Below are 19,620 nucleotides of genomic sequence, written 5' to 3'. Positions count from 1 at the left end.
CTGTTAACAGCTAAAGCCGTGAAATATCACAGCAATCAAGTCTAATGTCGGTCAGTAGAGAAAAGTTATGTACATATAAACACAATATTCCTACAACGATAGTAGTTATCGATCAACTGAAATTTCTACCCGGAAGAGTAGGTGCGAGATCTTCGCCTTGTAGACATGCGAACAACTTGTGCAACGCAAACCGCCTCGTGAACGTCCTGTTTCGGAGCTGGGGCCAACACCCATACTGCCGCTTCCAAAAGAATGTAGCTCCTGACATCTATGGGCATACTGCAGCACTAGTAAGAAGAACGGTCAGCATCTTGGATTGAAGGAGGTGTGAATGGTGGGGCACGGGAACTACTCCTTCCTGCTGGGACAGCAAGAGAGCTGCTTTGTCTTCGAACATTCACGTCAGGATTTTCACGTCGGAATCGAGCACAATAAGACAGGTGAAAGGGCTATGTGCTCCACGAAATCTCGTTTCTAGATTCAAGGATTCGACTTTGTGTTCCTCCAGGTAAACTACGAGCGTCTTAGACAGCTCCTTGGCACTCCAATTCTGGCAGCTGACATTACAGTTTGAAACATACAGGTTTTTATATGTCATTTAAACTATTCCCGTATTATGGAAATATTATACACTTCAAATTGAATAAACGTATAAATATCATATGGTGAAACAACAGCGCCTGTCATTTCAAAGGTGTATAAAATAACAGACATGGAAGTAGCAGGAATGATCGGTGGTAAAAACAGGTGGGAACAATGCTAGGAGGGTACTCCGAATGAGCAGATAAAGGCTACGTTGGGAATTACCCCGGTGGATGAAGCTGCACGCATAAACTGGCTTGGGTAATGGGGTCACGTGAGGCGAATGGTGGAGGATAGCTTACCTAGGACAATAGTGGACTCTCTCATGGAGGGTAAGAGAAGTAGAGGTAGACCAAGACGACGACGGTTAGACTCAGTCTCTAACGATTTAAAGATAAGAGGCATAGACCTAAACGAGGCCACGGAACTAGATACAAATAGACCTACAGGATTGTGGCGGCGTTTAGTACATTCAGAGGCTTGCAGACTGAACGCTGGAAGGCATAAGTCTATACTGAAGATGTATGTATGTATGTATGTATGTATGTATGTGGTCCGGTCTCGCGGTGTAGGGGGCAACGCGTCCACCTGTCACCCGGCGGCCCCGGGTTCGATTCCTAGCCAGGTTTTTTAAAAAACAAAAATTGTAATGACTAATGATTAATATTCCTGCCCTGGGGACTGGATGTTCGTGACGTCCTTAATCTTCCTTTCCTCACACACAACATTCCACACTATCGCCATTCCAATTACACGCAAGTTCAAACAATATGGTGCCAGTAGGGGCAAAAGATCCACATGGGTCGACGCCTCGAACAAATAGCATTAAAAATGTATGTATGCATAAAATACCAAACGACATTCTTAAAAAGTATAAATATGGTCATGACCAAAGTTGGTGGAATTTCTCCGATGTCTACAATTTGTCCACTTCTCCAGCTCTGTTGTGCTATACTGAGCTCGATAGCTGCAGTCGCTTAAGTGCGGACAGTATCCAGTATTTGGGAGATAGTGGGTTCGAACCCCACTGTCGGCAGCCCTGAAGATGGTTTTCCGTGGTTTTACACTAAATCCGCTCTTCTACTTGGCGATAAAATATCGTAACTCAGTTCCCAACCGTCTTGTAAATAGGCCTAGACTGATACGATTCGTAACTACAAAACATGATGGTGTATTTCATGTGAAATAAATATATTGCTAGTTAAGAATTTCGTTAGGTTCGAACCCCATTGTCGGCAGCCCTGAAGATGGTTTTCCGTGGTTTCCCATTTTCACAGCAGGCAAATGCTAGGTCTGTACCTTAATTAAGGCCACGGGCGGTTCCTTCCCACTCCTAGCCCTTTCCTGTCCAATCATCGCCATAAGACCTATCTGTATCGGTGCGACGTAAAGCAACTTGTTTTGTGGTAGGCCTATTTCTTTTAACGCCGTACTCGCACTGAATGGTTTTCGGTGACGAAATGATAGGGAAGTGTAAGGACTGGGACAGCAGTGGTCGTGGCCTTAATGTATGTCAAGTCGTCAGCCCAAAGGCTGGTTGGTTCCCCAACTGTTCCACCATCAGCTGTGTCACTGAAGAGGTGTACTAGGGAAATGAGGAGTGATGTAGTTTCCCGTTGCTCCCCTTACCAAACCAGAAGATGCCATTGTATACCAATCTGCAAAACCTGTCTGGAAGGGTTGCTGAAAGTTTCAGTCTGAAGTCAGGCTCAACATGAAGACTTGTTTCTAAACTTATCCCCCAGTACACAAGGAATGAGAACCCACTTGTTCAGAGCAGAATGAACTTCACTGCTTTCTTGGCTATTGCTGGGTACTCCTGCTTGCTGTCTTTGGATCCAAAAGCAACGAAAACTGACATGCAGTATTCAGGAGAAGAAATACAACATTTTCTTCACTATCTTCTTCACTGCTATCACTACAGGTATCCTCTTTCTCATGTGCTCGATTATGGTTTAATTTAAAGAAGTTATGGTATTAGGTATATAACTCCCATTAAAATGTTGAACTTTTAACATAACGAAATTCGATTTCTATTACAAGCTACTTTACGTCACACCGACACAGATAGGGCTTACGGCGACGATGTGGTAGGAAAGGGCTAGGAGTGAGAAGGAAGCGGCCGTGGCCTTAATTAACGTGTGCTGTGAAAATGGGAAACCACGGAAAACCATCTTCAGGGCTGCCGACAATGGGGTTCGAACCTAACGAAATTCTTAACTAGCAATATATTTATTTCACATGAAATACACCATCATGTTTTGTTGTTACGAATCGTATCAGTCTAGGCCTGTTTACAAGACGGTTGGGAACTGAGTTACGATATTTTATCGCCAAGTAGAAGAGCGGATTTCGTGTAAAAAAGGTACACTTTTTGTAGTTACGCTAGCTTTACACTCAGCTCCCGAATTGTTTTCTTTTAATACTCTTCGAAGGTCCTGAAAGGGAGAGAATTAATCCATCAGTCGTGAAACCTGTAGGCTTTTTTTTGCAGTGTTAAAATTCTTGAGGGACGTCATCTACTCCTTGAAGCTTCAGGATGTACTTCATACCGCCATAACGATTTCTTTTTTGCATTCGCCTTTGTTGTACATCGCCCATACACAATGTGCGAGTACGTCACCCCGCCTCTCGGCAAGGAGCGTGGATGTTAACTCCGCCCATCCTCAGCACTTTGTCCGGTCTACCTCCTACCGGTAATGAATTGAAGAATCTAAATGTACGCTGAAACTAAGCATTTCAATTACATTCTCTGCATTTATTGTTGCACTTCTACAAACGTATAGGAACTTTAAAAATACACACATGGAATTCAAAATAAGATAAAGGGTAAACTTACTGTTTACCGAGCGAGATAGCTAGGGGTTACGGGTAAGCTTGCATTCCCAATCCCACCATCGGCAATCTTGAAGATAGTTTTGCGTAGTTCCTCTCTTTCTTACCAAGAAAATACCAGGGCTGTGCCTGAATCAAGGTAAACGGCTGCTACCTTCCCAGTCCTAGTGCTTTCCCATCCCACCGTCGCCGAAAACGTACCTGTGTCAGAGGAGTATTAAATGAAGGGGGACAAACTTGAAATATTTCATGATCATTTATATCGTGGTCATAGCTTCGGGATCTCCAGTTTTACGTGGAATCCGAACGGCAGGGATATAAAAATCCAACGCTTATTAGACGGGATTTAAACAGCCTTTTAAAGGCAATTTAGAAGTGGGATGGAATCCAGTCAATTCAGTGAAACAATCGGTTAGTCGTTGGTGTTTGTCCGCCAAGGTAGTAGGTTCGATACCGTTTGAGGTTGACGGTATTTATGGATGTTTAAATTCGACAGCTCTGTGTTGTTCGCTCCCGGCAAGTTTAGAAATTCCCGAAGGACTAACTTCCGACACATGATGTCAGTTACGGCAGAGTTTACTAGTGGTAGTTTTACTTTTCTCTCTTTGATGTTTGTGCCGATACTTCTTTTCTTTGTGTTCCGACGCCACTGTAAACTTTGATTCACCAGATACTACTGCCTTATCAGATAACATTTATCTGTGAGTTCGTGTATACCAACACCAGTGTCTTCAATTCAGTAAGTTATCTTCGATCATCAGGATACTTCCGTATAAGTAGGCCTACAGCTATTACAGACACAGTAACGGAACCAAAATAATGTCCTATATCCCCTAAAAGTATCGTGCTTACATTTTACTATTAACATATTACGTAGGGTGGCCCACCTAAATTTTAGACTTTAAATTTCTTCTGATTGGTTGAAGATAGCAATAGCGTTTTTCACTAGTGTAGCGTCTCTCAAACTATGGTCCACGGACCACAAGTAGCCGGTATTTCCTTTTCAAAGGTTTTGTTTCATAAAAACTCACCGTGAAAGTTGCCGTTGCAACTTTTTTTGTGACGAAGAACATGTGCTGTATACTGTTCAGGAATTACATTTCATTGTTGTGCCTCCTCTTGGCTTTTTATGGAATTTGGACTTTTCTTGAGGCTTACATCTTACTCTTTCTCTCCCAGGACTGACATTTTATTAAATTCATGGCACTCCTACTCTACTCTCACCTGCAAAGAAAGGGAATTGCTGTTGCGACGGCTTCTTCCATGTAAACTTTTGTTGTTGGGCACAATTTAATTTCAGTTGTTGTCTTTCTCTTCGACTTACCGACAATGAAAGGGGATTGCTGTTGGAACATTTTTTTGTTACATGGAACATGTGTTGTACACAGTTCGGGGATTACATTTCATTGTTATGTCTCTTCTAGGCTTTTTGACGGTTAAAGCGCGGGCTTTCTGAGCCCAACTTGGCAGGTTCGATTCTGGCTCAGTCCGGTATTATTTGTTAGTCTGTCGTTGACTGTGACCTGTAATAATGCACATTGTATATCATGGAAAACTGGCTACGAACCGGGACACTGGAGAGAAAGGAATGTGATCATGACACACTTCGTAGTGCAGGAGGGTGAGTGAATTTGACAATAATATCAGCGGAGCTAGTGACATTAAAGAAATATCTAGTGGTAGGTGTTTAAAGATTTTTCTCCGAAAATACCACACGAGTTATCTGGATTTGCCTGGTGTAGTAATGAAAGTGAACGAAAACCTCTGTGCTCTCTGTGTTGCGAAGTGCTTTCGAATGAGTGTATGAAACTCGCGAAATTGATACAACACTTATGCCCGGTTTCTTCAATTATGTATTAAATTTTACTTAAATATTAATTAACAGTTCTCATTAATTTAACACTTCCTTTAAAAGTCCCATATTTCAAAAACAAATTTCCAACACTTGTTACGAAATAATTTTTAGAAACAAATTAACAGGTTTTCGTGCTATTTCTGAACGTGTTTGATCGTGGGCGTCTTTTGTTTCTTTACGTAAAGTGCTCAGAGCGGTATAAGACCTATTACAATTGTATGTTGTCACACTCAGTTGAGGTTATTATAGCCTATGTTATGGTAAATAGATGTCGCGAAAACGTAAATATGAACAGAAATACAATAAATACCATACCAAACCCCATGGTGCAACAGCCCCGAAGGGCCGTGGCCTACAAAGTGACCGCTGCTCAGCCCGAAGGCCTGCAGATTACGAGGTGTCATGTGGTCAGTACGACGGATCCTCTCGGCCGTTATTCTTGGCTTTCTAGACCGGGATACAATAAATACTTCCGAGAAAAATATAATCTCGAGTTATTGGTTATTGTTTATTGTTATTGGTTTAATGATAGGAGCGAGAGGGACCATTCCTAAATTATTTACTTCTTTCTCCAAACGATTCGGTCTAACCAAGGACTTTATTATATCAGTTGCTTTAATTGCACTCCGAAGTTATATTTACAAATTTAGGAACTATACTTACGTAACTTAAGAGCATTGCTCCTTAATGGCACAGTAACATACTCGGTAATCTATCAAACTATTTATTTCAGTACAATTAATTTGTCTTATATTCAGTATTCTTTGGCATCACGGCAACCTGTAAATGCTGCAGGAAGATTCTGAAATAAAAATGCATACGAGACAAACGTTATAGATTTAATTTGAAAGTTTGCCAGTGAGCTTGAAAAATAAAAGAACGGGCGGTTATGTCACAATATTCGATATCTTCCTATATGATTGCAATCTAGCGCTCCTACAACGCTGGGAAAATGTGATAATTGAAGTGAATCTCGAATGATTCTTGCGCATTCTTTTACTGCGGGGAAACAATGTAATGCTTTGACAATGCAGCAGAAACACTACCGGGCGAGTTGGTCGTGCGGTTAGGGGCGCGTGGCTCTGAGCTTGCATCCGGGAGATGCAACCCCACTGTCGGCAGCTCTGAAGATGGTTTTCCGTGGTTTCCCATTTCCACACCAGGCAAATGCTGGGGCTGTGCCTTAATTAAGGCCACGGCCGCTTTATTCCCACCCCTAGCCCTTTCCTATCCCATCATCGCCGTAAGTCCTGTCTGTGTCGGTGCGACGTAAAGCAAGTTGTAAAAATTGTCTTTGCAAAATTCTACACACTTGCACACATGAACATAGTCGTCTACGATTGCATGAAGAGATTCTGAAGCGTAATATCTAAGAGTTATAACTGTGTAATTGTGTGCCTGTGTGAGCAATTTTTAGTCAGTTAATAGGTCCTAGAATTAACACTATCAGTTGTTTGTTTATTTACCTACCCGCCTTCACGTTACAATAACAAACCTTTATTGAACGAAAGAGAAAGAACAGTTTACTGAACTCTGGAATGACACTGGACTTAAAATGAAATTTGAATCAGAAGGTCAGATTAATTTCTGGACGTCATTGCCAGTAAAAAGAGAGTACAGTGAATTGTCGAAAGGTAATTTAAAAATATAATCCAGTTAGCTTATACATATCTATGTAAGAAAGGCTTTTCATCACTTACTGAAATACAAACGAAGAACAGAAATCGACTAGATGTAGGTACTCACCAGCATACATCCAAATATTGAACAACTATGCAAGGATCGGCAGGCTCACCCATTACACTAATGTAGGTTTCAAGAACTTTAATATATCGTCGCTGAGGAAGGAATACTGCGTATCTAATAATACTCTTCCAGTCCATTATTTTTCTTAAGACTGGTCACGCCTCTCGGCCACGTATGGATATGCAGTCCATCAGAACAATTTTCGTTGTGTTCATTACTTTTAAACGAAAATGAACCTTAACGTCCGTACTGCAGTAATGTAACTTATGTGTGTATGACGTATTCACGCACTCCTTGATGTATTTAAGGTTCATTATCTTTTTTACGAAAATGAACACTACATAAGGACTGCATATCCACATGTGGCTGCGAGGTGTGACCAGTCTTTTAAAGGAAAATAATGGATAGGAAGTGCATCGTTAGAAACGCGATATTGCTTCCTCAGCTACGATAATTTTTTTTCAGCCAAGGTAGAAATTAGGCAAATTATATTCTAAAAACTAATTGATAGCCTCCAGTTACTAACAAATCACATTATTCATAATGTAAAATTAAAGAAATTATAATGAATACAGTATTAAAAACCTTGATACATTAAGCAATTAACATGTAACTCAAAACATGAAAAAGGTATAAGAACATTGTGTTCAAATATGACAAAATGAGGTAGTCCGCAGAACATTTTAACTTTTAGAAGTGGTCTCCACTTTAACATTTTGAGAAACGCTGACCTAGGTGAATAACAAAAAGAGATTTGTGAAAGAACGGAAAATGTATGTGGTGTACCTTAAGAAGCACCGACGTAACAATACCCAGTTTCTTCACTGGAGCTATGCCCACTTCCGTCGCATAAAGAGCTGGTCCCAGACAGCGACATTCAGCATTTCCACTCTCAGACATAGAGCACTGGCGAAAAGGAGTACTGAAGTGTGCAACTTTTGAAATGTGGTGCCAGCGTTGTGAACGGTGAAGACATAGGGAAGGTGTTTCAGAGGTTATTTGTATGGTCATTCTTGCCGGTGACATCAACACGAGGTATGGGTCCTCGTCTTCTTCGGGCTACCAACTCCTGATTGCACCACACTGAAAACGTGCACACTTCAACATTCGTTTTGGCCAGTGCTACTCTGCCTGACTGGAAATAATTGCACTGCTGAATGTGGCTCTCCACAACATTAGCATAGCTTCGTTTTAAAAATTGGTATCGCTACTTGGGTGTATATTAAAACAAGGGACACACATTATATGCTCCCCTTATTGTTGCTCACCTAGGTGAAAACGACATATCGCTATCCTCAATTTGTCAGAAGATAACTGACGTGGGAAACTTACTGCAGGTGGGCCATCCTGTATTTGATCTCTGTGCGAGGTTCATAGAGTGAATATGCAGTTGTTGATCCTAGTCAATCATCCTCACACACAGAATATAGTGCACACGATGTTTACCTTCCTTATACGTTACCTTCCGGTAATATAAGTCGAATTTCAAACTTCACCTTGATGCAAAATCAAGTAAAATCATCCTGTTCATCACTAGATGTTAGTTTAAGACCACAGTGCAGCCAGCCATTGGAAAATCAGTATAAAATATATCCTAGAAATATCTTGTTTCACATGTGAAATATCTAGTGGTTCAAGAAATTCCCACAAGGGGATCGGAAATAACTTTTAAATCTTCAGTACATTTACAAATGAGCTACACAATTCATTCAAGTCTAACAACGATTTAAAACAATTTATCCCAGATGCAGAGGACGAAATTCGTCCGAAATTTCATAGGCATTCATTTTTAATTATGAAAACTCAAACTCAGAAAAAGTTACTTCCAGAAAAATTATACAATTTTCTACTATAAAAATCACCATCTTTCCTTCATCTGAAGGGAACCATCATGTCAGGAGATCAACATGCGAAGTTTTATCAGGATGCTAACATTTTTATCGTATGTCTTATGCTTTTGTACATCGGTGTATCCTTTGACGAAGAAAATGTCTCATTTTCAAGTAAGTGAATAAATAAATAAATAAATAAATAAATAAATAAATAAATAAATAAATAAATAAATAAATAAATAAATAAATAAATAAATAAATAAATAAATAAATAAATAAATAAATAAATAAATAAATGATATACACTTTCGTTTCAATGAAAAAGGATCAAGACTCGGCGGAATTTATTTCCGAATTCCGAAACGCTGGTAGGGGAAGTTCTTAAGTACGGTAAAGTAAAAGGAGTCTGACGACACAACTAAAATATAAAATTTATATTTGTTGTTTATAACCATGGAACCTTTGGTATTTCAATTACTTGATTGTGAGAAGCTTTGATAGTTTCCAAAATAATTAATTCAAAATATTTCATGTTTTGTACAGTTTGGTATTACCAATAAATTTCTGTACTGTACTTCCGAAATGTATAATTATTTACTTCAGTAATGAGAGTAAAAAATACAAAACCGTTCTAGTAGAACTGACACACATTAATCACACGTAAACAGTAGGTCTAAGTGAAATAACTGCTAAAGTAATAAAATAACACCATTTGAGTTAAAATCTCCTCTTATTTTAAAGATAAATTGTCTCACACTGTTAATACAATCTTTATTGTAAAACTTATTTTATTTTACTTTATATTAGGCTATTGAGTGGTTCGTGGTATGGGTTGCTGTAGTCGCGTACTAGTTTGTGAACTATGGGCGACGGCTGAGTAGCGTAGTAAGTGGTCCTGAGAGTCAAGATATCAGTTGCCATGGATTAGGAGTGGGCATCTCGGACGTATTCTGAGTCGTGGTCCTCCTTGCACTCAGGACGCTAGGACTATACAATCCACTGGTGGTCTGACGGAGACTATAAGTAAAAAAAATGCAGACTCCTGCTTCACAGAGGTTACCGAACTCAGAGTATTTTAAGCAAGCCTAGGACCTCTGGGAGTAAAGGAGTCTCACTTCCATTTTACAGGCGAGGGGCTCATTGGAAACAACTTGGCGAACGAAATGGAATTCGATGAGGAGTTATCAGTATTAATGGGGATAGTGGAAGAAAGAAAGAAAGAAAGAAAGAAAGGAACAAACAAACAAAGAAGGTAGAATTGGTTGAGTCAGTAAAAAGGATACGTCTGGATGTGTTAGGAGGTAATGATATCGAATAAGGGGAGATAACGAAGAAAGAGATAATGAAGTAGTCTAACCAAGTGTTAGAAAGGGAAAGGCAGAGTGTGGTGTAGGACAGTTAATCAGGAACACCATAGCACGCAATATAGCTTCCGTTAGGCACGTCAGTGAGCGAATGATGTGGGTAGATTTAATAGCTGGAGGAACTAGAGCGAGACTAGTCTCAATGTAACCACCATGTGAGGATGCAGATAAAGTTGAGAAGTTTTATCACTGCCTTCGTAATGCAACAGGCCATACTGTAGGAAGCGCGCGAAGTCAATCAGCTGATCGATTAGGGCGAATGTTACGAGTTGCATCTCTGAGTGTAATACGAAGTGTTTGAAAGCTATCTGTGAATAATAGCGGTTATTGAAAGTCATTTATTGATTTTTAAGTACGTTAAATGCCTTTCCTTCTAAATTATCGTAATTCATCAAAGCAAGATCCACATAAGTAGCTGTAATTGAAATAGTGAGACAAGGTTGTTTAGGTTAGGTATGCTATCTCCTCGTGGGGAGCTGAGTTAATTCAGAGGATTTATTGCTCCTTGTTAAATACATTAATTGAATATTTTCTGTTCTGTGTTAATACAATGTGTTGTGAGTTGAAGTGTGTGTGAAAAGCGATTGCCACTATGCCAAAAGTTGTTGTATGCCAGGATAAAAATCCAACTACACAGGTGAATATACACCAGTATTTTCATTTCCTTCGGATAAGGAAAGAATTCATCTATGGAAGAGAAAAATTTAACAATTACAAAGAATACGGGAGTATGCATAATTCATTTTTCTGAAGACCAGATTGTGAGAGAAATCAGAGCAACCCGTGCTGATGGTGAGTCCTGCTTTTGTCTTTCTTCTTGTGGTACAGATTTATAGTAGTGAGTTTTGCAGAATAAGCCTACGAGTCATTAAATGGGCAATAACTGAGCCTGAATTTGTGATGTTTCTTGGGTAGAGAATATTGAGAATTAGCTGTTTTTTTCCTCTGATGCTAAGTAAGATTAAAACACAGCTTAAAATGTAGAAATGAATGCAGTTTATAAATCCTAATCTCTGTTAAATGATTTTAGCATTATTATAACACTGAAAAATTAAACTATTGCTAGTATGAATGATGTTTATCTTGTAGACAACAACAAATGGGCCAATTTTTTTGCTTAGGTACTAAATTTGTGGTACCACGCAAGAAATTGGAACTGACAAGTGATGCCGTACCATCAATATTTCCAAATTTACCAAAGTATCTTACTTCAGACAATCGCGTTTATCGTAAAGATCCAGAGGAAAGAAGAAAAACTTATATCGAGAATGAAAACAGGAAATATACTCAGTGGTTGTCAGAAGATGAAATTTCAAATTTAGATCAGGTTTTAAATAATGAATCAAAGTATAATCATTTAGATTGGATAGTCAAAGGAAAAAATGAGAAATCGTATTTTATGAATGTAGATTTCAGTGATTGTGCATCCCTTAAAAGAACTGTGACCACTGATGAAGAGTTAAAAGTAAACATTTTTGTTGATAGTGTAAATATTGAGGTGGGGCAGTTTTCATATATTTTAGGCTCAGAGCTATTATGCAACTCTTATTCTAAACTGGTTAATTTGTTAACGGCAGTAAACAACCTTGAAAGTAAAGATGTTACAATTAAGGATAAAATTAGACATATCCAGGTTGTTCTTAAAGAGTGTAATGATGTTTGTGAGGAAAGCAGAATAAAAGCTGCTCTGGATTTCATTAGTGAACAGCTTGCACTTTTATTTTCCAGTCAGATGAGGTATTCTGTAGATACTTTAGTTTTTGCCTGTAGCTTTTTTTTTATTCATTTCCTGCTGCTTACAGATTTCTTAGGAATTTGGAAATTCTTGTGTTGCCACATCCCTCTTATCTCAAAACATTCACTTTATCTAGCATTAGTTCTGATGTTAACGATTCACTTAAGAAGTATCTGAAAGTAAAATGTGATGCCCTGGAAGCGCATGAAAAACTGGCATGTCTGTTGTTAGATGAGATATATGTTAAACCAAAAATTACATGCAAAGGCAACAAAATTGTTGGCATGGCAAGGAATTCATTTTATCTTACATCAGCAACTACTGTTCAGACTTTTATGATTAAATCTATTTTGTCAAAACAGAAAGATGTAGTAGCTTTACTGCCAGTAAAAAATATGGATGCTGATTTTCTCTATCAGTCAATAATGAATGTCTTACGCACACTTCATGAAGCAGGCTATGAGGTTGTTGCTGTTATTGCAGACAATGCTAAGGTTAATGTTAAATGTTACAAACTGTTAAGTAATGATAGTGTGATCCACCCATTTATCTTTAACCGCTGTGACAGTCAGAAGAAGTGCTTTTTACTATTTGATACAGTTCATCTGTTGAAGAATTTAAGAAACAATTGGTTAAACGAGAGGGACAGTACTTTCATCTACCCATCAATGAACGATGTTAACACCATTCGGTTGTGTAAATTTCAGGATGTCAGAAGAATTTATCAGGACCAGAAACTTCATCTTGTAAAGCATGCCCCAGGACTTTCCTATCGAGTGTGCTATCCAAACAGTTTTGAACGACAAAATGTTAATTATGCCGTAGCGCTTTTTGATGATAAAACAATTGCTGCAATGTCTACTATCCAGGATACAGAGGGTACAAAAGAGTGGTTGCAAATTATCAGGAAAGTGGTGGATGATTGTTAATGTGAAGCATCCCGAGAAGGGGATTCGTTTGAGAGAGATGTATGCTGAGCCTATTAGAAACATGGGTCAGGAAAATGTTCAGTATTTGTATTCCTTTTGCTCCTGGCTCAAAAGCTGGAATGATATTGTTATCATTGACTCTCCCAAAAGTTGTGGAAAGCTCAGTAAGGAGACATTTTCAGCTTTGTTACATTCCACTGAGACCTTGCTCGAACTATGTAAATACCTTCTGAATGATCTGAAGTTGCATTATGTAATGTTAGGCACTTTTCAGACTGATGACTTGGAGCAAAGATTTGGAAAGTATAGGCAGATGAGTGGGTGCAACTACAATGTTTCAGTTCAGCAGATAATAGAATCTGAGAGAAAAATAAAAGTTACAAATTTACTGAAGTTAAAGTCTAGGCAAGCAATTTTCAATGTTTCTGAGATGATCAAAGGTATTAATGCAGCTTCAGACCAGGACATATCCAATGAATTCCTTTTGCCTGCTGAATATGACCATGTCATATATGAAAGTGAGGAAATTGAGATGGAATCCTATACTTTAGAAATAATAATATTTCTTGCTGGCTATGTTAGCTTTAAAGTCTCTCTCAGATGTGAATGCTTGTTGTGTAAGACTAATTACAGCTTCAGACTTAATTTGTGATTTACCCCCTGAAGTGAGTTATTTAAACCATTTAAATCGTGGAGGGTTAAAGTATCCATCTAGTTTCTCACTTGAAATTGGAATTCAGGTGTATAAAATTTTTGAAGTTCTTGTTTCTGATAGTTACAAAATGTTATTTTTGTATTCTGAGGACCCAAAATCTGTGCTTAATCATTTGGTACTAGAAGCAATGCAACTTAGTTCCTCTACAATTGTATGTGAATGTGGGAAAACATTAGTATATCTTGCTGGCCGGTGTGTTACCATTTGGGCGAATGTATTGCTAAATAACTACAGTAAAATTCAAACAAATGTTTGTGTGGAAGAAAGTGCCTCCAAACGATCTTGGAAGGATAGTGCCGGAAGTTCCAAGAAGAAAACCAGGAAAGCTGCCGTATTTATGGACATCTAAAGTTATGGAGGTAATGCCTTTTATTATTACACATTTTATTTTTGTACGTTCGTTGTCTCCATGCTTTTATCAATGAAAAATATGATTTGTTGAGTGCGTTGACAAGTAAGACAATCGTTATGCTTTGACTGTTTTTATCACGTTCTAAACCAAATTTTCCTAAAATTATGTCGGCCTTACTTACTATATTTCGAAAGATCACAGTGTTATTGTTTTCATCTGTTATATTAATGCAACCAATCGTTAATATTTCGTCACTAAAAGACAAATTATATCGCATTACAACGATATGTGCATGCATTGCGCGGGTCGGACGGACCTAGCCGACCGCCTCTTTGCGTGACGTCACAGAAGTTACAGTACGGCCTGATCATTACGAAGGCAGTGGTTTTATGAACCAGTGAGTGACATCGTATTCAGGGTCAACATCAAGGATAGGATATTGCTAATGGGTGATTTCCAAGGTGGGAAGTGGAAATAGAACTGAAGTATATGAGAAGTTTATGTGGGGAAGATACGAGTAGAAGGTAATAGAAGTGGGAAGCGTTTACTGGACTTCTGTCTTAGTATGAGGTTAGCAGTTACGAATATATTCTTCGAGCATAAGACTATTCAACGCTACACCTGGAAGGGTAGAGGCACCTGATCCGTACTAGACTACCTAGAAATATCATGAATTAATTTGAATTCAGGAAAACTGCTAGAGATCTGCGGGTATGTCGGGATTTATCGGTGTACAATGAATAATAATAATAATAATAATAATAATAATAATAATAATAATAATAATAATAATAATAATAATAATAAGGTATCCTAGAGATAGAAACCAAATATGAACAGCAATGATATAGTATACTAAATCAGTACTCTACAGGCTTGGCATTTTTACTTTTAGAAAATTAACAAGCTTGGTTTTAAAGATGGGTAAGTTAGCGGCTTCCCGAATATGCTCAGGAAGGCTATTGAAAAACTTTACAGAGAAATGCCATAAAGAATTAGTGCCATACTTAGTAGACTTTGATGATTTACAGTGAATTTTAGTAGATCCTCTTGTACTGTATGAATGTATATCAGAATTCAAGTTGCAAAGTGTGTTCGAATGAGTTTGTCCATTTTTCAATTTATACAACATAATAGCTGAAGCTTTTTTACGAAGACCATCTAGTGACAGCACATTACAATACTGGTAGACCTGTATGGTTGGTGTTAAGGTGGGTAAGTTGAAGAGTATTTTCAGTGCTCTTTGCTGTAAGATACTGATCTTTTCAAATTGTTCTTTACTGCAACATGTCCAGATATGAATCATATAATTCAGGTGGCTTTCAATTAGTGCATGATAAATACTCTTCAACAGTCCACGAGAAACTTTGTATTTTAATCGGCTGAGTACACCAATAGCAGGAGTTATTCTATCACACAGCATTGTGATGTGATTCTCCCAAGTTAGCGACTCATCTATGCTAAGTCCTAGAAATTTGGTTGATTGAACACGGGGTACCACTTGGTCATAGAAACTTAAGTTGATGTCCAGAGGAAATGTACATAATGGTTTGTGAAATATGATCTAGTTAGTTTTATTATGATTAATTCTTAGTCGGTTGGTAGTAAGCCAGGTCTGAATTAAAGATATGTCATGTTGCATCTTTTCTTCAAAATTATATATACAATTCCCTGTGTAGAAAATATTTGTGTCATCAGCAAATAATGACAATTTGCCGAACAGCGGCAAGTTACCAATATCATTGACAAATACAAGAAATAATATTGGTCCTAGAACAGAACCTTGAGGCACACCAGTTATAGTCTGCAACGTGCTTTCTGCTCCCATACAACTAACGAACTGTACCCTGTCTCTGAGATAATCTGTAAACCAGTTAAGTGCTAAACCTCTAACCCCTGCTGCTTCCAACTTCACTAACAAAATGTTATGGTCAACTATGTCAAATGCTTTCTGAAGATCTATAAAAAGGCCTGATGCTACCATACATGAGTCTAAGGACTCCTGTAACTTAATAATAATGTCTTCCACAGCATTGTAGGTACTAGAGTTAGGCAAAAATCCGTACTGGTATGGATAAAAATAGTCATTACATTGTAGGTATTTTAATAGCCTATCTTTGACCACTATCTCTAGGATTTTTGACACAATGGGAAGGACTGATATAGGTCTGTAGTTATTAAGATCGAATTTATCAGACCCTTTATACACAGGAATGACCTTGGCAATTTTTAACTCACGTGGAACAATACCTTCACTTAACGATTTGTTGATTAACTTTGTAATGCACGGAATTAAATGCACAGCTAGACTCTTAAGTAGGTTATTACTAATGCCGTACACATCACTACAGCTGCTATTCTTTAATTTTCTTATTATTTCCGCAACTTCAAGGTCATTAGTTGGTTTCAAAAACAATGAATTAGTTGGCCCATTTCCAACATTAGGTGATTTGTGGGTAGGAGTATTGGTAGCTAACTTTTTTCCCATATTAATAAAATGGTCATTAAATAAGTTTGATATTTCTACTGGACAAGTCACAATATTATCTTGAACTTTGATTTGGAAATTCCTGTTTCTGTTAAAATTTGATGTTAAGATTTCATTGACAATTTTCCAAGGACTGTTTTTGGCATTACTTAATCTATTTATGAAATATGCGTTTTTCAACTGTCTTTTAAGCTTAGTTACCTGATTACATAATAGTTTATAGTCATTTATCAATTGCTGTCAAGCATAATCATAGCCCATTTTTACTCTTTTTATTTTACCGTAAAGTTTATTCTTTTGATCAATGAGGCTGGAAAGTGCATCATTCATCCATGGGCAATATTGCCTACCTTTGAATGTCTTATTATTTGCTTTATAATTCTGATTTATAGGCCTACTGCTACTATTGGCTTCCTGCAGATAATTGTTAAGTTTATTTACTATTACATCACAACTATCACCTTCACTGATGATCAGAGGATTGGTAGACATATAAGCATTCATGTTCTTCACATTACATGTTTTTGGTTTCAAGTATGAAATTTCTGTTCTCACTTTCGATAACAAATTTATATCGCAGACTAATAAATTATGATCACTATAATCATTAATTATATTATACAGTTTGCACCTGTACAGCTTATTGACATAAACATGATCTAACAGACTAGCTGTACTGTTAGTAATCCTGGTGGGAAATCTGCTGTTACATGGATTTTGGATTTCTTAATTTTTAATAGTCCTTGTCTGTACGTGCTGCTAATGTTTTAAATCTTTTTGTAATTTCTTCAACGCCTACCCCAGGAATACTCATTTTACAGCAATCCGTATCAATGCTGAATCCCTGACTAGGGGCCGATGACCTTTGTTCCTATTTGCTTTACGTCGCACCGACAGATATGTCTTACGGCGACGATGGGATGGGAAAGGCCTAGGAATTGGAAGGAAGCGGCCGTGGCCTTAATTAAGGTACAGCCCCGGCATTTGCCTGGTATGAAAATGGGAAACCACGGAAAACCATCTTCAGGGCTGCCGACAGTGGGGTTCGAACCCACTATCTCCCGATTACTGGATACTGGCCGCACTTAAGCGACTGCAGCTATCGAGCTTGGTTAGGCCCCTTTAAAGAACAAGCATCATCATCATCGAATCCCTGGCATCCTTTATTTTATAAGTGGGAAGCCTAGCATTCCACAACACTTCTTCAGATTGGTATAATTGTACAAATGTTATTGTCTGCGTATCGCTCCACTTCCTCCCTTGCACCGTCTTCAAGCTTTCCGCCATCTTGAATCTGTTACTCGCTTGTAGAAAGTTGGGCACGGTCCGAGTTGACTCGCTTCTCTCAAACTAAGGCAACTGGACTCGCATCAACTGTTCGCATGTGCCAGTGGCGGGCCAAACATGCGCACGCAGCATGCGAGTTCACTCGCAACGTGTGAACCCAGCTTTTAGCGACTCCGTTCGCAGCCCATCTCTAGAGACATTCCTTCTCCAGCGTTCAACCTCCTTCGTCTTCTTGCATACTTCTAGCAACATGATTGGACAAATTCTTACTTATATCACCCTACCCCCACCCTGGATGAGCACTTCACTTCCCTCCCTCTACAAAGCCGAAACACTATTCGTATTATACTGTACTACCTCATCTCTCCGTATTTATTTCAATCGTAACAAATTTCACCGAAAACCAAAAAATCAGTTAGTGGACTTAAAAAAATAACAAAGTTCAATAGCAAAGTTCATTAAAGGAGGCTATTTCTGATGCCGTCTTTATATCGTCGCTGAGGAAGCAATACCGCGTATTTGACAATACTCGTTCTTCCTTGTAGAAGTCTTCCTCGTGAATAGGCGAGATTATCACATCTTCTGAAGATGAGGAGCAAAATTCTCTGCGAAACATAAAGAGTTTCCCATTGTTTCCTTGACACAGCATAATTCCAAAAGACTATATCATGTGTACAAGTACGGGCAGTGAAAGCATCAATGTTAACAATACTCTTCCTATCTATTATTTTCCTTAAGACTGGACACGCATCCCGGCCACGTATGGATATGCAGTCCATCAGAGCAATTTTCGTTGGGTTCATTTTTTTATGCGTGCGTTTTAAAGAACATGAACCTTATCGCCCGTACTGTAGGAATATAGGTTTGCATGATGTATTTACGCACTCCTTCAGTGTGATGCATTTAAGGTCCGTTATACTTTCTACATTCGCATAGAAAAAAGAACACAACGAAAATTGTTTTGATGGATTCCATATCCATATGTGGCAGGGAGGGATATGATGGTTAGGAAGAGTATTGTCAGAAACGCGGTATTGCTTCCTCAGCGACGATATGATACCTGGGCATAAGATCGTTTATTGGTTTATTTATTTTTCTCTGGATTCACTTCAAGATGTCATCAAGGGAAGCAGAAAGGGCTGGGTGGAATCAAGTGTGTGTCGAATTTCGTAAGTTTAACATTCTTTCAAATAACGTGGAATTTTACGATACTGTGTAGGCTAAGACACTTAACATACAATCAGAAACCTTTTTCAATGCATGTAAAACAGTTACTGAGATACCAGATGGTTACACTGCGTCATGTGAGCGAGTCAGTACATCGAGGCCTATCGTCTGATTCCTGAACAATCGATTCTTTTATAGATGGCGTCGACGACTGTTTGAATCGTAGGCCCTCAAATGTGCATAATGTGTTCATCTTAATATTATTTAAATAAAAATACATTTTACAGAATATAAAATATCATACGTTACAAAGCCAAAAGTGTTTCAGGTACTCGTTTTGAAAACATTTCAACTCATCTCTGAAATCTCATTTTCGGCCCTTGTAACTGATTATCTTGTTAGTCAAGCCGACAGCGACTGTATCAAAGAAGATAACGTGGATAATAAATAATAATAATAATAATAATAATAATAATAATAATAATAATAATAATAATAATAATAATAATAATAATAATAATAATAATAAAGAGAGAGTCGGAGCTCTCTGGCAAACTTCCCACTAAAACGTCCTTCTACATCGGCACGCTAAACGTAAACACACTCCTACAAGTAGGCAAACTTCTCAGATTAACATCAGAATTAGATCAGCAAAAAATCCAGCTAGTCGCCGTACAAGAGACCAGACTCACTGAGTCGGAGACATCAGAATATGGTAACTACACGAACGGTA

Source organism: Anabrus simplex, chromosome 2 (assembly GCF_040414725.1).
Source record: "Anabrus simplex isolate iqAnaSimp1 chromosome 2, ASM4041472v1, whole genome shotgun sequence".
NCBI classification, from domain to species: domain Eukaryota; kingdom Metazoa; phylum Arthropoda; class Insecta; order Orthoptera; family Tettigoniidae; genus Anabrus; species Anabrus simplex.
The sequence above is the reverse complement of the archived record's forward strand: the minus strand, read 5'-3'. Positions refer to the sequence as shown.